Source organism: Malaya genurostris, chromosome 3 (assembly GCF_030247185.1).
Source record: "Malaya genurostris strain Urasoe2022 chromosome 3, Malgen_1.1, whole genome shotgun sequence".
In the NCBI taxonomy this organism is placed as follows: domain Eukaryota; kingdom Metazoa; phylum Arthropoda; class Insecta; order Diptera; family Culicidae; genus Malaya; species Malaya genurostris.
In genome coordinates, this window is record NC_080572.1 from 66,930,735 (window position 1) to 66,956,444 (window position 25,710).

General features: G+C 36.9%; 1 protein-coding gene across 6 annotated transcripts in view; it reads right to left on the reverse strand.

Moving 5' to 3' along the window:
* Window positions 1-25,710, reverse strand: part of LOC131438639 (matrix metalloproteinase-2) — a 604,535-nt gene that overhangs the window by 161,938 nt on the left and 416,887 nt on the right. The window contains exon 3 of one of the 6 annotated variants that reach the window (XM_058608787.1): window positions 13,128-13,249. The exons of the other annotated variants lie outside the window; for them this stretch is intronic. The gene's annotated coding sequence lies outside the window, so the exon portion shown is untranslated. The remainder of the gene's footprint in view (window positions 1-13,127; window positions 13,250-25,710) is intronic. 6 annotated transcript variants of the gene reach the window in all.

Genomic DNA, 25,710 nt, shown 5'->3' on the forward strand with positions numbered 1-25,710 from the left:
TCCTAATCCTCACCGGATAGTAATGAGAGTCTATGCCGCAGAACAAGCACAAACCAAACGATTTTTTGGTCCATCGTCTCACAGAAGCCCTCCAAACCCTTGGAGGGACAAAGAGTGCTCAGATGCTAAACACGCGAAACAAAATGCTTTCAAGACGTTTTTAAAACGAGGAGGAGGAACTTCTCAGAATTTTGAAAACTTCTTGACTTTAGAAACCAAGTACAAGAGTATACTTTGGGCCAAGAAATGTAGCTATTGGAGACATTTTGTCGAAGGTTTGTCAACAGAAACCTCAATGAGCAATCTTTGGAATACGGCCAGACGATTGAGGAATCGTAACGTAGGAAATGAGAGTGAGGAATACTCGAACCGATGGATACTTGACTTTGCGAAGAAAGTTTGTCCATATTCTGTTCTAACGCAGAGCATAATTAGGGAGTAATGGTTAATGGTTCCATTGATAGCCCCTTTTCAATGATGGAATTTTCCATAGCACTCATGTCTTGTAACAATAAAGCTCCTGGGTTGGATAGAATTAAATTCAACTTGGTGAAGAATCTGCCCGACCTTGCAAAAAGCCGTTTGTTAGAATTGTTCAACAAGTTTCTTGAGCAAAATATTGTTCCACCTGACTGGAGGCGAGTGAAAGTTATCGCCATTCAAAAGCCGGGGAACTAGCTTCCAATCACAACTCATATAGACGAACGGTTTGTTGTCAGATACTCAGTTTGGCTTCTGTAGAGATAAAGGGACGAATGATTGCCTTGCATTACTTTCGTCTGACATCCAAATTGCCTTCGCTCAAAAACAAAAAATGGCATCTGTATTTTTAGACATTAAAGGAGCATTTGATTCAGTTTCCATGGATGTTCTTTCAGACAAGCTCCATCAGCATGGACTTTCAGCGGTTATAAATAATTATTGGCACAACCTTTTGTCAGAGAAATGCATGTACTTTTCACATGGCGACTTGGCAACATTCAGAATTAGCTACATGGGTCTCCCGCAAGGCTCATGCCTCAGTCCGCTCCTGTATAATTTCTATGTAAACGACATTGACAGCTGTCTAGTAACCCCATGTACACTAAGACAATTGGCAGATAATGGCGTAATTTCAGTTACTGGACCCAAAGCTATTGACCTGCAAAAACCATTGCAAGATACCTTAGATAACTTGTCCGTTTGGGCTGTTCATCTAGGTATCGAATTCTCTGCGGAGAAAACAGAGCTGGTCGTCTTTTCAAGCAAGCATGGTCCTGCGCAGCTTCAGCTTCATATGATGGGAAGAATGATCCAACAGGGTTTGACTTTCAAATACCTCGGGGTGTGGTTTGATTCCAAATGCACGTGGGGAGAACACAATAGGTATCTGATAACAAAATGCCAACAAAGAGTTAACTTTCTTCGAACAATAACAGGATCTTGGTGGGGTGCTCATCCGGAAGATCTAATAAAATTGTATCAGACAACGATACCTTCAGTGATGGAATATGGATGCGTTTGCTTTCGTTCCGCTGCAAACTCTCATATTATGAAACTGGAGCGAATTCACTATCGTTGTTTGCGAATTGCTTTAGGTTGCATGCATTCGACACATACAATGAGTCTTGAAGTTCTGGCGGGAGTTCTTTCATTGAAAGATCGTTTTTGGAAGTTTTCATCGCGACTGCTAATAAGATGTGAGGTACTGAATCCCCTGGTTATTGATAACTTCGAAAGGCTAGTTGAGCTTCAATCTCAAAAAAGATTCGGTTGTTTCGGCTTCATTTAGACTTCAAGAATTTGCATCTGTTTATATAGCAGAGTTAGCAGCAGTTTATTATAGTTTGAATGTAATTGTCACATTATCTCCAAACCATTTTTTTCTCTTCACAGATAGTCTGAGTGCAATTGAAGCCATTCGCTCATACACTGCTGGCAAGAATCAACCGTTTTTCTTGGCAAAATAGAACAGTGCCTGAACGACATATTGAATAATAATTATCAAATCACAATAGTTTGGGTCCCGGCTCATTGCTCTATTCCAGGCAATGAAAGAGCCAATAGTTTAGCCAAAAGTGGTGCTATTGAAGGTGAAATTTATGAGAGACGCAACGAATTCTATAGCGCGTCCCGCCAAAGAACCCTTGTCAGCTGGCAAGCTTCTTGATATAGAGATGATCTGGGACGGTGGATGCACTCAATTATTCCTAAAATATCGACAAAGGCATGGTTCAAGGGACTGGATGTGAGTAGGGATTTCATTCGTGTGATGTCCAGACTCATGTCCAATCACTACACGTTAGATGCACACCTTCTTCGAATTGGACTTTCCGAAACTAATCATTGTGCTTGTGGCGAAAGTTACCGCGATATTGATCATGTCGTTTGGACATGCGTGGAGTATCGTGATGTCAGATCTCAACTAATAAATTCCTTGCGTACCCAAGGTAGACTATCCAATGTCCCAGTTCGAGACATTCTTCCTTGTCGTGACCTTTCTTACATGAAACTTCTTTATTATTTCATTAAGTCCATTGGAGTTCTAATTTAAATTTTATTTTATGAAACCAATCCCTTTTCATGTGACGATGTGCAGTGCTGATATAAATCGTTGGTCACCTACGAAAACTTGCAAAAAATGGTTATCTATACATATACAATATAAGTCTACAAATCAAAATGAATTTTCTCTGAGGAATTTTTTACATTAGAAAAAGTCGTTTTCAAGATATTTAGATCTGAAATTTTAAAAAAATGGTTTTATTGGATTGATCCGTTTTTATTCTAATCCTTATAATTCGAAAAGTGTAGCTTGTACCTTAAAAAAGTGCAAAATTGCAACACTCGTAAATTCATGATTTTACAATGACGTGCGTAAGTAAAACATGTGTAATAAAAGTAAATTAAAACAAAACTTCTCCGAACTAAAAATTAGCGTAAGAAGTTTCCGCTCTCGCTTCTCGTTCTAGGAATCAATGACAATAAATTTTTTGATGGAAACAGTCATACGAAGATTCGTTTCCTTTACAACTACTCTTAAATCTACGAATGTGAACCATGAAACATTCATACGGTTCTCATTTTCTCAAACAAATCCCAGCTGTACCTGGATCCAACACTAATCCACATGAAAGGGCGCCAGGAGAAAAAAATGGTCTACCATTCCGTAAGTATTATTTTAGTATGGAAAGTTTTACCAGAGGCACCAGCCCAATAACCTGTTGAGCACGTGACGGCAACACTCCTGGTGTTTACTCGAGCAACTTCAGTCCGAGGATAAGCATCCGAGGTAGACTACGACGTCGAAGTGTGTGCATGGCTTGGGACACACCCGAAGAAGACAAGTTGGGCAATTAACATCGGCTTTTAGCAGTGCCAACCGGTATAGACTGGGATGAAGAGAACCCGAAAGGGTTTGCCGCCCTATTTAGCACGGATCAGGATACCGTGGAATGACCGAGCAACCTGTTCATATCCACAACCAAACAACCTGTCTGGGATGAGCAAACAAAACATGCAATTATAGATGAAAGAAAGGAGTGTTTCGCTTCGCACTCGCCGAGGCTTAACTTGCGAGATTGGTATGCAATGCCGGTCTGTACGTGTGTCATGATGACTAGTCGTGACTGTCACGGACTGGACCACGTCTAGACGACCCCGGTGTGTGCAGCAAAGTGGAATCCCTCTTGGAGCGGGTGGCCTATCCGGAACGGACGTCGGAATAGGGATCATGAAAGCGCCAAAAGTAGGACGTGTTATACCGGGATGATTTATGTTGCCATTTGCGGAAAAGCTGGCTGCTCCAATTCGGCAAACACCATCGCGTTTGGCTCATTTGGTGGCATTAGAGGTATGTTTTCGTGCATGCGGGAGGAGTGTTGGCAGCTAGCACTAATGTTTATTGAAGAATTAGTTTACCATATATGAATTTAATTCGTGTTTGTACTTGAAGAATGATAAATGAGTGTTTGGGTATGAGGAAATTTTTTTTTACACGATGGTTTTCAGAGGAGCTTTTCCATAGAAAAATATCGGGCACTGCTGGCAACACATAATGCTTAGTTTGATTATCGCTCCAGTTAGCAAACAAGCATCAGATTGTGGCAATAAACTATCTGAGATAGGTTAATATTAGCTTTTATGTAGACAAGCTGGAAATACCAATTGCAAATCTTCTCCGTCTCTTTGAACGAGAAAACGGCGAAAGCAAGATAAGACAGTAGACATGAAATGCTTACTAATAGAACACATATGCTAAGCTGTGTGTGATGCCTATTTGTTGTTCGATCAATCCTTTGAGTCCGACAAGTGAAGCGGAATAACAAGTGTTCCATCGGAGCGGCTCCGTGCACAACAACGTAAATGTGATAGATGAACTCAGTTCGGTAGGCTGCAGCATGCAAAACTCGAGGAAAACTGTTTGTTATTCAGTTGAGTTGCGGTAAATTTCATCACATGATGCTAATGCTGGGTTTGCACTGTTTCTTCTGAGGGCCGTGGACGTGGCGTGGCGTTCCGTCGTGTCTGTGATCGCTTTTCCAACTATATGAATAAGTAGTTATTTGATGGAAGATTTATTGTATGGTGTGAAGATGAGATCTTTTCCATTGATCTTTTGCAGTTGAAGCCGAACCGGTATTATCTCGCTCATCAAGCAGTAACAAGTTAATTACAAAAGCCGTTTTCATGACAAGAGCTGATATGGGTTTTGCCAAATTAGTAATTGAAATAACACCACTTTCTAACAAGCAAAATAATAAAAATAGAAATAGCTATGATCGGATATGTTGCCCAATATCCAAGAATACGTCTAATCACATGAACATCAAATAGAGGACAGCGGAACTTATTTTTTCATTGATGGCTTAATTTATTTTAGAAACAAGTGTTTCAGAGATCAATTTAGGAATGCATTATTTAAATAGTTTTGTGGACCTAATTCGGGCTGTCGCTTCAATCTCTAACGAATTTTGGTTATGTGATACTAATCGATGTTTCACAATAATTAAGTTAAATTATATAATTGGAAAAATTACCCTGAAGATGACACGTTCGCACGAAACGTCGAATGCAAAAGGAATGTGAACACTTTGCATCCATCGAATCATTGAGACATATTTGAAGAGGGAACAGCTCGTCACTCTTTTCGATGATTTGGCGATCTTCAGCTTTCAATTTATCCTCAATCCTGCCGCCCTAGCCGTCGGTAAACGTTCTCTGAACACTTTTATTATGTTAGTGACAGTTTATTGGGCCACAACTTCTTCATCTTGACGTGCGAGTAGATGCCCATTCTAACAACTCAAGAGCAAATAATCCAATTGATTGAAAAAAAAAATGCATCGAGGTTGAGCTAAGCAATTATTGATAGTAATACCCTTTACGGCATTCTAAGAAATGATTAAAATTGATTTTCATAATCTCAAAAAATTTCACCGCGAGAATAATTTTGAGTTTAGCAGTTTTTGTTTCCAAAGCGTTTGTTCTGGGGTGCAATTACTTTGATTTATCATATTTTAGACACTATTTAAAGCCAAACGTTACAGATTTTCATTATATCGTTTATTCATCCATTAGGTTTTGCACGATGACGACATAAGTGACCTGCTGACAGTAATCGGTTATTAGTTTACACTGAAATAAAGAGGAACACAATGAAATAAGACGGAATGAACATGTAAACAAACCACTGATAGCTGTCAAAAGATGTTCATTCAGCTCATTTTGTGAGGATACGTCATGTTTGCGCAAAACCTAATTCATCCACTTATCCATTCATCCAGTCTTTCCAGTCCTTCCAGTTATTTCAGTTATTTCAGTACTTCCAGTCCTTTCTAGTCCTTCTAGTCCTTTCTAGTCCTTTCTAGTCCTTCTAGTCCTTTTTAGTCCTTTCTAGTCCTTTCTAGTCCTTTCTAGTCCTGTCTAGTGCTTTCTAGTCCTTTCTAGTCCTTTCTAGTCCTTTCTAGTCCTTTCTAGTCCTTTCTAGTCCTTTCTAGTCCTTCCAGTCCTTTCTAGTCCTTCCAGTCCTTTCTAGTCCTTCAAGTCCTTTCTAGTCCTTTTTAGTCCTTTCTAGTCCTTTCCAGTCCTTTCCAGTCCTTTCTAGTCCTTTCTAGTCCTTCCAGTCCTTTCTAGTCCTTCCAGTCCTTTCTAGTCCTTCCAGTCCTTTCTAGTCCTTTCTAGTCCTTCCAGTCCTTTCTAATCCTTCCAGTCTTTTCTAGTCCTTCCAGTGCTTCCAGTCCATTTATCCTTTTATCCATTCATCTATTTGACACGTTATAGCTGCTAGAAATCTATTTTGACATTTGTATTATCGCAGTGTTGGCAATTTATCCTACAGTTTCCGCGCTTTCGTGTTCGAAGTGGTTTCATTTTTCTCATTTTAGTCACATCTCAGATGGCTGTCGGATCGTGTCTTTCGATCGAATTCGATTTCGAAATGAAGCTTTCTGACAGCTCACTTACAATCAAGAAACGCCAGCATTAAACACGATTCAGACGATCAATCAGCTTCGGTCGACGTCAACATTATTCTAATAATTTGTTTAGCCGGATTCTAATCAAGTACTGGACGTCAAAATGTTCCATGAACTTGACGTTGTGTGTCTCCATAAGAATCGCTCACAATTACACCGAAACCTTCATTTACGAACTAAACGGGGGTTCGTAAAAAGAGGTAGTTCGTAAAAAAAAATTTACGTTATTTGGAATTTACTTCGTAAAAAAAGTTTTGTGTAATGAAAGAGGAAACCACCCATTTTATGGCTATTTCCGAAACAGATGTGAAGAGTAAGTGCAACAAAATGAAGTTTGCGCTCGTTTCAAAATCCAAGATGGCGACTTCCGGTTTATTGATATTGTTTAAACTCTTAAGATTATGGGTATTTTCGGAACAGGATTGATGAGTAGATGTCAGAAAACGATGTTTGAGATGTTTTCAGAACGGAATTGATGAGTAGATGTCAGAAAACGATGTTTGAGGTGGTTCTGAAATCCAAGATGGCGACTTCCGGTATCTTGATATTCCTTGAAAACGCTTACAATGTGGGTATTTTCAGAACGGGATTGATGAGTAGATGTCGAAAAACGATGTTTGATGTGGTCCTGAAATTCAAAATGGCGACATCCGGTTTCTTGATATTTCTTGAGAACCCTTACAATATGAGTATTTTCGGAAAGAATTAGATTTCAAAACGATCACAAACATCTTTCTTTTTTGGTACCTACACACCAAATCTATTCTGAAAATATCCGTAATGTGAGTATTTTCAAATAATATCAATAGACCGGAAGTGATCATCTTGGATTCAGAACTATCACAAACATCGTTTTTATGGCACCACATCAAATCCTTTTCGAAAATACCCATACTGTAAGGGTTTTCAAGGAATATCAAAAGACCGGAAGTCGCCATCTTGAATTTCAGAACCACCTCAAACATCATTTTCCGGAGTCTACTCTTTAAACCCGTTCCAAAAAGACCCATTGTAGTTGTTTTCATAGAATATAAATGAGCCGGAAATCGCTTTCGATGTATGCCCAAACCTCGTTTTACGAAGTAGGTTCGTAAAAAAAGTTTACGTTATTTGCACAGATAAAAATATTTTGTGAATTTACATCTATTTTCATGCACATATTTGGAGCAGGTAATTAAACATAAAAATACTTTACAATTCTGTACGTTTCAATATAATTTAATCGCAAAACAAGCGTTAATTGAAAGATACAGTTATATTCATTGAAAATTCAATGCAATTCAATTTAGTTTTGCATCGATGAAGGTTTTCAATCAAAATTTCGATTCAACTCATGTCTATTCCATGTTACTATTGATTTACATCGCGTGTAAATTTCATTATTTCTTTCTGTGTGGGATTTGGTTCGTAAAAATAGATTACGTTATTTGGGATTTAGTTCGTAAAAAGAGTTACGTAAAAAGAGGTTACGTATAAAATGTGTTCATAAACGGAGGTTTGGGTGTAAAGTTATTGTTCCGGAACGGTTCCATGCCGCTGATAGTCGCCTGATGCCCCGTGTGAATCGCTCTTACATATTGTTTTGTTTTCATCAGGAAACGTATTGGCCACCCATTATGCACTACACTGTGCTAAATTCTCATTTTCACATTATATGATATTCTAATGATTTTTCACTATTAGTATTTCTATTGATAGCTACAAAGTGTATTCAACATCATGTCAAATATATAAGACAATCTTATGAAACATAAAACTCTTCGTAAGGTTATTTTTACAAAATTTTTATATAATGAATGAAGTTTCCAGTCTACGTCAAACGTATTGGCGCGCCCTTTAACCATTACTAGATATCCACATAACATACATTGAAGCAATTTATGAAGCGCATATTATATTCACTTCGAATTAATATAGATAGGTTTTTCTATACCATATGACTAGTTTCATAAAATTTATATATAACTTTTGATGAAAGTCATCCCAGTTCTATATAGCAGTTAAATATAGATCAAATGATTGCTATTTGATTGAATAAGTGATACATATAAGATTCAAATGAATTAAATTACTGGGATAATGGTTCTTAAGGGAATCAAAACCAATCAAAAATAATTTTCTTATCAAAAACTTGTTATATTTTTCGTATGTAAAGAGTTTCATAATGAAAATTTATTTTAATATTTCAACTACACTTACTTCTTTGGAACTGGCTGATTTCATCGGATATTTACTGTTACCAGACGAATCAGATGTACAACGAATCGGAAGCTACTTCTTTTATCGAGGATTTGAGCTATACTAGTCGTTAGTTTTGTAAGGGAGCACCTTCTGATATTTACGAAGAAGAAGTAGGATCCCGAAACTATGAATAAAAAATTTAAATCCTCTTATTAGACAGACAGAGTGATGTGACGTACCGGGTATTTATTTCATAATCCGTTAGGGCATATCCTTGAACTAAATTGAATGAGCTGTCTTGTCAGTGATTTAAAATATCGGAGCTTCCTAAAAAACTGTCTGGAGCAGTTGTTGAATGTCGAGGACACAACTCCTTCTTCAGCTTCAAGCAGTACGATTCACAACTATTCTTTCGTAAAAGCAAACTCCATTATATGTCTAAGTTAAAAAAGTATTTCTTGTTATTTTCTTCAGCTTAAGAAAACAATGTCTCGTTTTCTTCCTTGTTGCAGATATGATGTACGCTTCCAATGAAAATTATAAGTTTTCACATGATTTTTATTAAACATAATCAGCATGCGATTAATAGAAAAATGTAATGAATATTAAAATTATATTGGCTTAAGTTTTATCGACTTTTCGCATAACTTGTATATGGTATTTTTATCAATATCATAAAGATTATGAAGATATAAAATTTATTGAACATCATTTAGATTTTATGTAGAGTTCCATTAAAGGTCATAAGTTGTCATATGTCTTTTGTGAAATACCATCTGCGTACGATTCATAAGACATATCCAATGAATATAAATTATGTAACGAGTTAGGTTTCATCGGATTTCCATATATATTATATGGGATATTCTTATAACTTTCATTATGGTAACGTCTATTTAGATTTAACGTACACTTTGAATAAAGATTATAAGTTTCCATATATCTTGTATTAATTATATTCTGAGTATGATTCATATGACAAATCTAATGATTATAAATAAGATTTTCATTTCAGTGTAGGGTCGCCGTTCATTTTTCACTGGGTAAACCTCAATAGTTAGCAGTACCATGATCCATGATGTCACGCACCTGTTGTGTTTTCTATCCCAGTTTCAAACAGGGCTGCTAAATGTCACTATCAACTAGCAACGTTGCACGACGAAGATTGGAAAGCTTATGTCACTGCTGCCAACCAGGCTCTACCAATCCTCATATAGTAATAGAGGTGCGCATAACAGCTCATTTTGGTGAACAGCTCCGAACCGATCAGCTCACCAAAGGGAATCGATTCGATGTATCAGCTCATCAGCTCTTTTAGTTTGAACTTAAGGTTCATTTTGTGCGCCGTTTTTCTTATGCGCCGGTTTTCTTTCATATGCATGATCGAAATTGAATCATTGATTTGCAATGATGCAATAAGTGCAATGCAAATTAATTTATTTTTGACTGATGTCGACTAAATTGAATCTCTTAAAGAGCCGAAGATCCGATCAGCTCGTAGCGTGTTCCCTTCGTCATAACGCAGTGAACTGGGTAGCAAATGAGTGAGCTGATGAGCTGCGGATCTTTTGAAAAGAGCTGTGAGCTGTCAGCTCACTTCAATGATTCGTTTCACTGGAACAGCTCAGGAGCGAATTGCCCATCTCTCTATAGTAAGTGTCTGAGAGTAGTTCTGTCATAACTTAAATTCTCTTGATATTACTACACTCACCAGGACGCTCATTGATTGCCGATGCGATTGATATTATATTCATTTCTCCTGTCACTGCTTGATTGCGATGTGACTAAATATTAATCAAGCAGCATAAACATTGAATTAAATTCATTTACACCAATAAACTCCGAGGTCCGATGACTTTTTGCGAAGAACATTGAACTTTATCAATTTATATTTATGTTAGTACTCTCATGGAATTTTCTTTTATTTCAGCAGGAAATAGGACAATGAGAGAGAAAACAAAATAGTCGTTTGTCTTTGATTGAATATACTTCTAATTGGTCATAGAACTATCGTGTATCTCATTTGACAGACACTTTGACCGTACCGATTACAGTTGACGATGTCATTTGATATGACTGACAATTTGCAGCTCTGTCCGTAGTTGTCCCGGTGTACTTCACTCCGCTCAAAGACTATCTTTGGAATAATAATTTCAATACTCAGTATCTTTAACTTTACGTTTGCTTAGCATTTTACGTAGAATCACGACGGGGTAGTAGCAGTTCTACATAACCAGCTAACGCACGGATGAGTCGAAGACGAAAGGTGTGTCACTGAAGCGATGTTAAACATGATGCGAATGTCTTTGATACTGCAGTTTTGAGATTATGTTCGACAAGACGAGAAACAAATTGCAAAAAATGGCCCTTATTACCGGTGTCACTACACCGAGTGAAATGACTGTGACCCTTATTATGGGTATCACTTCACGGTGGAAATCAAGTGAAGTGAATGTAGGTCCTCAGTACGGAAGTCGCTTCAAAGGCAAAAGCAATTCGCCCTTATTCTGAATAACGACGTATTGATTTTTCGATCAAATGTGGTTCGATCGAATCATAGCTACCTTTGATTTTGCTAGCGTTATGGAGAATACAAATGAAATACGAGCGAAAAAACGATACGACGTTATTCAGAATAAAGGCGATTATTTGGATGAACTTGATGTCATTATGAACATCACGCCACCAACATTTTGTTGAAAAAATGGCCCTTATTACCGTTCTCACTTCCACTTCCACTTTCACTTCGCTCACATATCACTTCACTTGATTTTACCTATTACCAGTGTCACGGTCAATAAAATAGTCACTGTAGTGAAAAAAATAATTTTTCCAACAAAATTTTAGTGATTTGATGTTCGTAATAACAACTTTTTTCTCTGAAGTGACTTTCGATGATAACCTTCATTCACTTCACTTAGTTTTCACCGTGAAGTGATACCGATAATAAGGTAAAAATCACTTCACTTGGTTTTCACCGGCCCTTATTACCGTTCTCACTTCCACTTTCACATTCACTTCACTTACATGTCACTTCACTTGATTTTCCCTATTACCAGTATCACGCATAGCGAAGTGATCACTGTAGTGGAAAAAACTCATTTTTTCAACGAAATGTTGGTGGCGTGATACTCATAATGACATCAAGTTCATCCAAATAATTACTTTTGTCTTCGAAGCGACTTCCGTGCTAAGGACCTAAATTCACTTTACTCGATTTTCACCGTGAAGTGATACCGACAATAAGGGTCACAATCACTTCACTTGGTTTTCACCGTGTAGTGATACCCGTAATAAGGGCCAATGAGTTTCCACTTTCCACTACAATGATCACTTCACTATGCGTGATACTGGTAATAGGTAAAATCAAGTGAAGTGACATGTAAGTGAAGTGAATGTGAAAGGCCAATATCCAACCCAGCGTTTCACAGCAATGCAGTCATATGTGTTCTTTGTGTTATACCTGCCCTTTATGTTTCTTTGTGTTATATGTGCCCTTAATGTTTGGAGTTCTATGTCGAGTAAGATGAAGTTAAACTCTCTGTATCAAATAAACTTTTCAGTTTTATAATTGTTATCAAATAAGCCAGTCTATGGAGCCGTTCGTCATTATTTACACATTCCACATACTGCACGATCAGAATAATCGATGAAAAGAAAAGCAATCAATTCGCTACAACGGCAATTTTCTCGCAATCTACCGATGACAACGTAATCGAGTGAGTCAGTTCACTTGCCTGTCTTCCTTCTTATGATGCGTATCATGTGATTCAATATGGGCTACCTTCACTAGAGATTCATGTGCGACATCAGTCACTCTTCATCCCCGCCGTTGGAAACGCTACCTGTAAATATGAACCCCATCCTCCATTTCCTTGGCTGATCGATCATCATATACGAGACATCACAAACACACGGCACCTAGCGGGTGGTCGGGATTTTTCATCGCCTCTCGTTCAGCCGCCTGTCTGTTCGTAAGTGTGAGCTCAATTTATTTTAATTTATTTATTGGAAATCCTTCCTAACGCAAGACATGAACATAAACCAGGCGAGCTGAAGGCACGGTACTTCAAGGAACTGTCAACACATCCGAGAGCGCTATTCGGTGTAGCCTTTTTTGAGATAAATAAATAAATAAAAACATATCCTGCCATGTCGTCCCCGAGGAAAGCGGAGGCTCCAACATTCGGAACATTCAATTGAGTTCTTATGGGTACGATTGGCTTCGGTTGTAAAGGAAAAAAAAAACCAACAAAATGATGATGTTGCCTTTCGACGGTGTTGTATCCTGTAACCAGATTTCCTCAAAAATAGAATGAGTATATGCTGTTGCCTGATGATCACACGACGGGTTCCGGAATCACTTTTGCTGTTACTGATTGGAACCCGCAAACCATCGAGGCGTTGGAAGGGAGGAAAAGTGAATTATTAATCGAAAACACGCTAATGAACGTGGAGCTGAGCGTTAATGGGTGGTTCTATATTTCATACCGGTGAGTTATTGCCGATTGTGTTGGTGGCAGGTTGGTTAATGGCTTCGATGATGTTGTGTCTTGTCGTATCTTTGCCAATGACTTACTCTACAGATTCGCGCCTGTGATTAATGGTCTTACCTGGAAGTAAAAGAAAACAAGAAGTTATCTTAGTTAAATGCTTTTATCTGTGGGAGTTAGGGTTCATAATCTTTGAAATTTTGTTTGGTTGAAATTTAAGTGTGCTTTTATAACATTGACATTGATTGGCGTTTTGTAAACTGAAACTTCCATAATCAGTTTCTAACACTGAACAAGTTGCAAAAATTTAATATGTATACAAAAGTGATGGTAAATTCGAACCAAGGTAAAAACAGCTGATATTCCAGAAAATCGTCTATTTTGTACAAAGAGAGAACTCCTTTTGGTGAACTCATTCCCAAAAATATACCTAGTGATTTGATCACAATAAAAAATGTGCAAAGCCTACTACGATTAGAATGTTTATTTCAACAACTTTCTTCCCTTACGGTGACCGTGGACAGAAGCCAAGGAAAATAAATGTAAAAGTATTGGTGAAACAATACTTTTTCATATAGTAATAGTATTTGTGAGTAGAGAGGAATGAAATAATATTTGTGCGCTGAAAGGAATACAGGTGCAAGAACAAAATGTAAACATTGAAACTAAATCACCTAGCAGAACAGAGTGGACTTATCTCATCCTCATGCTCATTCTGAAGTTAACAAATTGCAATCATGCGACCAAAAGAACATATAGATTGTGCCAAAGAAGATAGTTTACTATTTGCCCTCGCTTGGTTCTTGGCATTTTTCTTACATTACAAAGTGAAAAGGAAGCTGTTACATTGATGGATTAAATATAGTAACACAAAATCAAAACAAACTCTGTTGCATTGGCTTTTTATATTATTTTTAATCTTTGAATATGAAGCTCCCATATTTAAAAAATACAAACCAACAAATTCTACATTTTCAATTTTGTCGACAACATCATCGATTTTATTAGTTTTACGTTTCGTCTTTGACTCATCAGTGCAGAGCAGTTCAAATTGAACTGCTTAGTGCTAAACTCGGCAGTTCAATTTGAACCGCTAAGCAGACGTAAAGTTTTTATCGATTTCGGATAGGAAAGCAACCTCACCCACAGAACAGTCAAGTGGCACTTAACGAGAGGGCTTGATGACAAATCGGCTATTTGCTCTGAAAAGATTTCTCATGCAAATTTGATGATATAATTTCATAGATTGACGAAAATATTTTAGAACTTTCCCTATTGATACCAAATTATTGGATCCTGTAAAGTTTCTAAATTCCGTGGTATTGTTTTGAACCGGCACTCACTGCCCAAAACACACTCTAACAACGTATTCCATCTATTTTTCTATTGATTTTCTCGAATAAGCGCTGCTTACCTCTTCTTAGATGGGTGAGGCATTTTGAAAAGATTGCAATCCTTTAGCTGTTTGTTTACTTTTTTCATTCCATAGCGACGGTAAATAAGACAACAGGGTTGCGGATAACTTGGATGGGAATCAATGTTTGAAATGGAAATAAGGGAAATGTTATAGTTTAAAAAAAATATTGAAATTTTAGATGGTGACGTACGAAAGTAGTTTTGATCCGTAATTTTAACTATATCAATGTGCGACTAATTGTAAATAATGTCAGTTTTGGTGCATTGCAAGCTTTTTTCTCTAATTATGTATGGCATCACTGCCAATATAAAAGGGTGGTATTACCAATACTAAAGCAGGCCGGCAAACTTTTTATCGTGGATTTTTGGAAAATTTTCAAAACCAGAACTGTGAGTTATTCAAAGGTTTTATAATAAAATGTTTAGATCAGAGGATAAGTTTACCGGTGAAGAACAACTCTAAAATGTTTCATGAAGCTTACTTATGACACAGAGCTATAAACAGCAGTTGAAATCTTGAGGTGAGTGAAAAATAATAACATTCTAAGAAGAAACCTTCTAATGAAGGTCCGAAAAAGTTTTGCACAAATCATTCTTCAGAGTTGATAGGAAAAATGGGTTTCATGGTTTGTTTACATCTAGAGCAGGGCAAAATAGCGGAAGGTGGAGTGGGAGGGTAGGTTGTTTCTTGGCTGCCATTTGTGGCTCGCTTCCATGGTCACCTTAAGGGCATATTCAGTAGTATTCTAGTTCTAGATGCATAATTTATGTCAGTTACAAAATTTAAATCTGAATTTTATAACCAGCAAAAATGGCTGCCCCAGCAGTGTTTTACTCGTGTTTCAAATATACAAAAAATAGAACGGCTTCGTAGACTAGTTTTAAATTAAACAGAAGAACTGGTCGAATAAATAAAACTAAGACAGCTTGCTGGGGATGCTGGGGAGTGTTAAACCAGTCCGAGACATCGATTAAAGTCGAATTTGGTAAGAAAGCTATGGTCTGGCAAGCAATTTGTAGCTGCAATTAGATTTCGAAACCCTTCATCACCACTGCTTCAATGAACAGCGAAATATACATCAAGGAATGTTTACAAAAACGACTTCTACCCATGATTCGAAGCCACAAGGATCCTGTTGCCGTCTGCCTAGATCTTGCTTCTTGCCACTACTCGAAATCAACGGTAGAATGGTATACTACCAAAAATGTCACTTTCGTCCCAAACGACATGAATCCACCAAATTGCCCACAACTTCGACCAATTGAGGAATTTTGGGCATTAACGAAGGCACATCTTAGGAAACATGTCTCGGCAGCCGAAACCATTCAACAGTTCGAAAAAGATTGGAAAAAAGTGTCAAAACTTGTCGCCAAAAAGTCTGTAAAAATTTAATGAGGAACGTTCGCAAGAAGGTGCGCCAGCTAGTCTACAATGGCTAAGTAACAAATGTTGAGAATAATATTCTGTGGTTGTAGTCTAATATTATCAGTATATCGAATAAAATTTGAATATCTAACACATGTGAATTATTTACAGCGAAATCAAAGTGCGTCCATACTTTCGGGGACAGTCTTTATACATTAACTTCAACTACTAATATGAAACAGGGTCGCACACCAAAACACACATACATATGGGGCATTCTACGCAAAATCAGCCATCCAAAATTTTTTTTTCATCGAAATATTTTTTTCGGCAAAAAAATCGAAAATATTCGACATCTTTTCATTCCAACATAGAACGTGGTATTTTCGAGATATGATTTTTTTATGATTCGCGTTTACAAAAAAGAGCCATTTTCACCAGCCTATGCTGTAAAATTCAATAAAGATACAACAATTCGTCAAAAATGTAAAATGTGCGTATTTTCCTTAGCTTTCAAATTAGTGATTCCATGAAACAACATTTAAAGTTAATTTAATGAAAAAAGATTAAAATTAATGAACAAATAAAAAATTTAAAATTGGGCCTACTTTTTGCCTCTCTCTATAGAAAGGTATTAGAATTGCTGGAAAACCCGACTTTTAAACGGAGCCTCGGAGACCCATAGTGTTATATACCATTCGACTCAGTTCGACGAGATCGGAAAATGTCTGTGTGGGTGTATGTGTGTGTGCACTTTTCGAAGATATTTATACGCGCTCAATTTTCTCAGAGATGGCTGAATCGACTTTAACAAATTTATGCTCGTTTGAAAGCTACTATCGGACTATTGATCAAGTTCGAAGACCAAATGGCTGTGACTTTTGGTTCCGGAGATATAATGGTATAAGTGACGTAACTGACAAAACACGTTGATTTTTATCGCTCTTATATATATATATATATATATATATATATATATATATATATATATATATATATATATATATATATATATATATATATATATATATATATATATATATATATATATATATATATATATATATATATATATAAGAATGCCAATATTTTGGGATCACCTCTAATTTCGTAAAGCGCTATTGTTCAGAAGTTTAAGCATCTCGAAAAAAGTCCTCATGCAAAATTTGAGCTAAATCGGACATGGGTAAAACTTTAACGATCTTGAAAAAGCACCATAGGAGGGAGTGCATAAAATGTCCGAAATCGAAAATTTTTTTTGATGCCAAAAATCTTAATATTGCATGAAACGTCGAGATTTAGTGTTATCTGAAAAAAAAATTTTTTTTGGAAAAATCGACTTTCTGGGACTTGATTTTGATATTTTTACACATAAACCATTTCGTAGATACCATAACTAACTATTTATTTTACAATTCTGATAATTGAAGCAAATAAAGCAATAAATTAAATTACGATATAATAAACCAATTTTATTTCTGAGGATCATAGGAAAAAATATTTCTCGTGAAATTATAGGAAACTTCTTCTGTTTCTTCTTCCCTTATTGCGAAATTCGATTTTTTACACTTCACACCCATAATAGCTAAAATATTGTGTTGTACTGACATATTTCGTCCTGTACATCTTATGGTCGTGAAGGGGTTAACTCAATCTTGGTAAGGTTTCAGAGTGGAAAAATTAATACTTTCGGAGCAGTAAAGTTTTCAATCACGACTCGCACGCGCGGAGCGTGCCGCAGTGCAACTCACTCGGATACGAGCTTAACCCTTTCATGACCATAAGATGTGCAACACGAAATATGTTAGTACAACACAACATTTTTGCTATTGTGGGTGTGCAAAAAAACGAATTTCTCAGAAGGGAAGAAGAAACTCGACGCAACGAATGTTTTTGATTTTTGAATTCATTTTCACACCGCGATTTTGACTGCAACGTTACTGGAAATAAACTGTCAATGTTAGGATTCGATAAGTGGCGCGACATGTGTCGCAAAGTTAACCGCTTAACGCTCAAGGGAAATACTTTCGATGTTATTTTTTTTACTAAATGTTTCTGAACGAATAAAAAACTGTCAATTTTTATTGCACTAAAAAAGTTTGTGCAAAATGACGTACAGAAAATAGAACACATAATAAATGTCTTATGTGTAACGTCCACTTGTGCTAAACACGTACACGAAATCATTTTGTGGAATACCATAACTAACTATATATTTTACTATTCTGATAATTAAAGCAATCAAAGCAATAAATTAAACTACGATATAATAAACCCAACTCTTTATTTATGCTATGGTGATATTCTCTTATTTTACAATTTTGGGTGGCTGATTTTGCGTGGAATGCCCCATGCACTTTTTAGAAAGCCTAAATCAAATAATATAAAGTTACGTAGTGCGTAACGTGTCCCTTTTAAATTGCAATGAGATCATGTTACAGTAGCAGTAAATAATTAATTATCAGAGAATTTAACACTTTTTTTCTTTGCAAATTTAATTCTGTTTGTATAAATGTTTAGATGTTCTAGTGAAAAAAGTATAAAGCGGCCACCCTTCAAAAACATCAACACATTTGAAAAAAAACCTTATTTTTTGCGGAACAGAACGATGACTACTTGGATTGTTAAACACTCTACAATCGCTCTGCACACTGATAATCATTGATTATTGAAGTTTCAATGAAATATTATTGCGTGTGCTATGAATTTTTAGACTCTAGCGCTTAAAATTTTGACAGAATTTTTTTTGCGCACACTAATATTAGTACGAAAGTACGAAAACCACATGTCGTTCACATCAGCGATGCCAGAATCAATTCTTAAGCAGATTTTAAATAGTTTGTGCATTCAAATTGCTTCAATGACAGTGAAAAAAATTTGTTTTTAGCTTGCAAAACTGAAAGTCAAGTGTAGGAAGTTTCAAAAATGTTCATTTAACATTTGTGAATAAAATACACTGCCTGTCAATGAAATGCAGCTGCAGCGTTCATTAGAAATCTGTAAATTTAGATAATGAATCTGCAAATGTTGTATCATTGGTTTTCATATACAGAGCTAATTCGAATATGTGCACTGAGGGAAACGGACTTTGCAAATAATTTTCCCGCGGGAGTTTAATCAAGTATAAAATGCACAATAGCGCTGCGACATTAATTTGTTGGAAAATTTTGCATTTTAAATTGATCGTGCCATTAAATGTCAATTAAATCGCTTAACCCGGATTGATAATGTTTTGATGTGAGACACTTGTTTGTTTTCTGCAGGCCCGTGCGCAGGGGGGGGTTTTGGGGGTTTTAACCCCCCCTATGAAGAATTTTTTTAAAATTAAGTTTCATGAACAATGGAGTACTTATTATATTAAAGTGCAAATAAGAGACCCCCCCCTCTTTAATGATTTCTGCGCACGAGCCTGTCAGAATTCGTTTTACATTGTCAATATAGTGGGTGAGGCCCCTTTTCGCCTTTTGGACACCCCCCTCTCCCCTTGAAACCCCCCCCATGGATGATTCCTGCGCACGGGCCTGGTTTTCTGTATAGGAGTGCAAGCTAGAAATTCAAGGAAAGAAGTGTGATCAGATTAATTTTGTTTCAATCCCTAATATTATTCCATCTATTGCTTTGTAATTTTGCCACGCACCACCTATTTTCAATTATATATAATCGAGTTTTTTTATTAACAGTGAGCAGTGTCTCGTCTTGTCTGCTAAAAATCTCAGACACTAGGACGGCTCACTGGCTTTGACATATCAGATTCGAAGCGGCGAAAGCACGTGATTCTATAAATATAAGCAAAGTTAAGGCTAAGGTACCGATTATCAGCCTGATTAGACCTAATCATAGAAATCCGAAATTTCAGCCGCAGTAAACAAATGAAACCTTCCCAGAACGTTACACCGTTCTCGGTTTCCCATCAACAGTGCACACATTCTCGTCCGATAAATCCTTTAAATGTGGTACAATGATTCCAACTAATGGGGGTTTTGTCTTTTTGGTATTCCGGCACGTTCCGATCAGGATCGAAAAGCTTGGTAAACAATTTTTCGGCTTTAGATGGTATGATTTCAAATCGAGTAAACTGATCAGCACTCATGCGATTAGCCATCACCACCAAAACTGACACATCGTTCTTCTAAAGGTAGGGTAAAGGGCAAAGGAGTGGAATGGAATTTCCATTCAAGCATACAACCATGCAACCCAGTTGAACGGGCCATTTCCGAGCGAATGAACGAACGGTTTTATGAAGGCTATAAGCCGTTTTTCATCCCCATCGAAAAGGGTTCAATTAGGTTAGCTCCGGCTCCCCGTTCCGTCCTGCCGGCTAAATGTGCATCCTTCGTACGGATGTTCACAGCTCTGTTTTTTTTTGTATCACTTCCAACGGGTTTTCACTAAAAGGTTGACATTATCGGAAAACCGACACTAATATTTGGAAGAGCTGGTGCATGTTAAAGCGCCATTAGCGCGGCACGGATCGAATTCCGTACGGGCTCGGTGAGTGCGAACTGAATCCAATATTTGCGATCCGATGGGGCAGCCAACCCCTGTAATCGGTAAATGGATACCCGCCTAATTTCAGTTCAATTTTCGGCCAACCATGGTCGGATGGGTGCGACCCGGAACCGGAAGGAAAATTATGTTTTCCAGCCCTTTGAAGCTCGCCGGTCAATTGATAGAGATAGTGGCTGGGGAAAATTGTCACAGTGAAAGCGAGTGAACCATTTTGGGAACTTTCCCAGCCGGGCCGAAGGTTTTGTTAGGGTAATGCAATTTTGAACGCCAGCGTCCGCCGCTGCTTTAATTAATTAGGTTGAAAGTTAAAGCTTTTCGGATGCTAGTTTGGCATGAACAATATTGTGCCTGGCATAATTGGGTTAGAAAAGTTGAGCCAACCTACCGGATCGATGAAAAATGTTGTTTGGATTGGTTTGAACCGTACGCCAATTGGCTTTTTTCGACGTAGGTAAACACTGTTTGAAAAATGCAACCGGTACTATTTTAGGAATCAATTTGATTAACTTTTGTTTTTTTTTGCAAGCTGCTACCAATCGATCAACCCGTCCAAGGACATTAATTAGTTTAGTGTTTTTGAATATTTTTCAGATTTCTGGTAATTTGGTTTGTTTTTTCCCTATAGAAAGGTAGTTGAATTGCTGAAAACCCCGATTTACGAACAGAGTCTCGACGGCCCATAATGTTATATATCATTCGAGCTAATATGAATAATATTTGACTATTTTTCATGATTTTTTTGAGGAATTATAGATACTTTCCTCCCACGCTTAGCGAGTGGATATCAATAGTTTATAGTTCTAGAATTTTTTTTTACCATTTTTTGTCAATTTTGTTCGAGCCCCGACCTGGAAGGATTCGTAGTGTCAGTAGGATTGTAGCACCAGCCATGCAATGCACAGTGGGGAAAAAACGATCAAAAACGCGACTTTGCTCAATAATTTGATAAAAACATGAGCAAATATTTTCAAAATTACTATTTCTTATGCAAATTTTTCTGTCGAATTGATTTATGATAGTTAGAAGATCCGCAAAATTCACTATCATGCCCGTTTAGCTCCAATTCCTCTTTTTTCTGACTTTACTTTGAAAACTAACTGTGAAACTCAGGGAAAAATTCAATTCAACCAATCGGAAGGTATTCCTGACATGCTCGTAAGTTAGACAAATGGATTGTTTTTAATAAGATTGGCCGCAAACAACTGTATTCCCCAGTCATCTTTTTCCGTGAATTTACAGAAAAAAAAGTTCTACTGATCGGTGTTTGGACCAATTTTGGTTAAACAAGACAGTTCTATGTTTCGCATATAACCTCAAATAATATTTTACAGATAGTGTTCATGATCGCATGCTTCGTGCTACATCGTTTTACCCCAATTTTCTGACAAATATAATTTTATGTTGAATTCAGATTTACAATCCCGCAGCAGATCCAATATGGCCTACCAATATTGGTTCATATTACGGGCAAAACATCTATGATCCAATTAAACACAATGAGAACGACAGTACTAGCCTGTTTAACCCGTTTTACCCCAATTCAATTCATAAGTCGTATTCCTGGTTAAACTTTCTTTCACATACCGAAAGCAAGCTGATTGCGGTTGATGAAAATCGATTGATATTACGAAGAAAGATAATTGGATTACCAATGAATTCAATGGGGAGCAAAATCTTAAGACTCAGTTAAAGGATAAATTGGGGTAAAACGATATAACAAGCTTCGTGCGATCATTGAATTCATTTGTATTCTTCGTAATATCAATCGTAATATCAATATTTCTTCGTAATATCAATCGATTTTCATCAACCGCAATCAGCTTGCTTTCGGTATGCGAAAGAAAGTTCAACCAGAAATACGACTTATGAAATAAAGTGGGGTAAAACGGGTTAAACAGGCTAGTACTGTCATTCCCATTGTGTTTAATTGGATCACAGATGTTTTGCACGTATTATGAACCAATATTGATAGATTGCATTGGATCTGCTTTTGGATTGTAGATCATATTTCAACTGAATATTATAACTAGAAAAGAAATGGGGTAAACATGCAATCGATGTGTTAGACTTTTTTTTTACATCGGAAACATTCTATTCGCTCTTCTGCAAGCTCTTCGATTTAATGTTATATAGTTAAGCTTGAATACAATGCAGTAAAAAAAGGGTACTTGGGGTAAAATGAACATGATAGCGTTTCGTGCGGTCCTGCTAAATACATGAAATCGATTTTACTGACCATTTTACACCAAAAAATTGCTTTGTGGTCAGCTGTATCATGCCTCCAAAAAAATCGTCGCGTTTTTTGGTCCATTTTTCCCCACTGTGCAATGGTTCTGTACACTCTGAATCGGCTGCGAAGTCTGTCAAATTCCACTACAGGAATGTAATACCAAGGCTTTGCTTGTCAATTTTGCAGTTTTTGCTAGTTTATTTTTTATTTCTGAAATTTACTACACACTTCGAAAAAATCCTGTAATTTTACATCTTACTAGATGCACATAAATAGACCGTCGGAATATTCAATATTGTGTCTTAAATTCCATGACATGAAATGAAAAAAATACACTGATGATATTCTGGCAGCGACCGTCGCGACTTGAACCGAGAATCGTTGCATCACAATGTACGCCTGTTAATCGTTTGAGCCATAGAAGCTCATATCTGCTTGGCTGGTAAAGAGGGCAATTAAATGCACACAGTCGCACCTGCGAGAAGAATGCAAGGTACAATCGAAACCGGCAAAATTCATGCTAATCTAACATTGAGTTATTACAAACGATATTCTCTGTCATTTGATAAATAAGGTCACCTGTAAAATTTAATTTTTTTTGGTATGTATATAGAAAGGCTATGCAATCACCGTGAAACCCGAATTTTGAACCGAGGCTGCTATTGAATTCGATTCACATCCGACTCCCAGTTCCAGAGATGCTGGGTTAAGTGTGTTTAAAATTACTAACCGTCATTCAGAGCTACGATGCAAAAGAAAAACAGAAAACATTCTTCTATGGCTCAACACAGTTCCAATTTGTGGGTCATATTAGTTGCTGCCCAAACGAACCGATTTCGACCATACCGGTTCTCACAAACTTTTTTACAATTGGAAGGTTTTACGGTATCATTGATTACTATTGAATATTGAATAAGCCGAATCCGACTTCCAGTTTCGGAATTACAAAATCATTTAGAGTGACAATTCACAATATGGAAACATTGATCTAAATTTGGCTCAAAAACGACAAAAACAAATTGAAATTTATTTCAGTTGTTAGTCAAACGAACGGAAATATCGGTTTCCTGTTCCCGGTTCCGGAAGTACCGGAAATAGTGATCGAAAAATCAGAAAATGGAACTGTTTTCATTCTTGTTTTTATTCTAGATTCCTTGAAAAGTTTTTTTTAATATTTGTAATCATATTTATGAAAATATGAGTAATATCACAGCACTAGGTGGATTAAACAGTTTTTTCCGTTGTTTTTAGTTCTGAATGACCTTAAGGTTAAAACCTATATAATTGAAAAAATAAATATTTTGAAAATTTTGTATTTTATTCTATTTATAGTATATTTGTAAATTTTAGATCAGGGTCATTTCACCAAAAGCCATTTCGCCGAATGACATTTCACCGAAAGAGTCATTTCGCCGAATCCTGAAACCGTCTAAAAATCGTAATTGGAATTAATTTAACATAAAGACAAATGAAAGATGATAACGTTAACGCTCGTTTTGTTGACCTACAATTGTATGAAAGTTGATTCTTGTACTCTTGAATAAAGATTGATTCATGAACCTTAGAACGATCTACCAGGCAAAACCTAACTAAAGCAAAGAAACCTAGCTTTGAGTAGACCGGGCAAACGAGGCAGTTACAGGTTTGTATGCAAGAGACCACCGCTTCCGGCGGCGCGTCGGCTTTGTGCCGCCGTGCCATCTTGGCTACGGTTATGTGACATGACCCTTTCGGCGAAATGACCCTTTCGGCGAAACGACTTTCGATGAAATGGCATTCGGCGAAACGACTTTCGGCGAAATGGCTTTCGGTGAAATGACCCGCTCCCTAAATTTTGATGTATTTGTTTTTTTTTATATTTTATTTTTTGTGTATTTTTGCTTAATTCTAGTTATACTGATGTGTATGGAATTGATGGTATTTGAATATCACTTATTTTAAGTGTGGTATTGTTACAAGATTTTGCTATTTTGAACACTTTTGTTATATTAGCTAGTTGAAGGGTAATTTGGAATGCATTGGTAGCTCTTGCAATGCTTCTGATTGGTCTCAATTTCAGATGCGATAATTTCTACTTATTGGCGTATCCATTCAACCAGAAATGAGCTTTGTCGCTGAACAAAATTTTTCGATAAAAAGTGGATCTACCTCCAACATTATCAGCGCCCATTCATGATTTAATTATAGACCAAACGACGATTGATGATTAGGTTATAGACCAAGCTAAATAAGCTACAATAACAATGACACAAGACACGATTCACGTGTGATCTGTCAAAAGCAGTGTTGCCAAAAATGTACTAGCATTAAAATTACTCTTTAGTACGATATTGTTGTTATATTTAGTTGCTCTTTTCCATTTGATGATTCAGAAATGTTGCTAGATGCACTATTTTTTCGGCATTTGTGCAACTTCGGCATAGTTCGTTAGTGTGCTTTCTTTTCTTTGTAGATAATTGCGCTGCTTCTGGAACATCGAAATATATGGTAAATTTTTTGGTGTGCTTTTAATTTTGGAAAAAACCGGCGGAAGCAAAGTTTTCCGCCGTTTTTTTTTCAAATTAAAAGTTTTTTTGCTAAAAAGTGCTTACAGATGTATTTTTCAAAGTATTGTTCGTCGGCAATTTTCGGATCCCGGCTCGAAAAAAGGAGTCCTCTTTTGACGCTATCCATGAAGTAATCCATTTTTCCAACTCTTCGAAGGATTGAAAATGTTGATCGACCAGGCCTGGGGAATACGGCGTGTGTGGTGAGGCCGAGCATTGTCGTTTTGGAGGATGATTCTGTCATGTCGCTCTTGATATTGTGGCCGCTTTTCTTTTAGAGCTGATCCCACCAAATACAAATCATAACCTTGGCGTCGTGAATATTCGGTTTTGCCTTCGACGAAGTAGCATGCCCGGGTTTTCCCCATGATTATCTGCGTTTAGGATTATCGTATCGAACTCACTTTTCATCACCGGTTTTGATTCGATGTAAAAACCACTTACGATTTTGTCTATGAAGCAGTTGCTCACATACAAATAGACGGGGCTCGATGTCCCTCGGTTTCAACTCGTA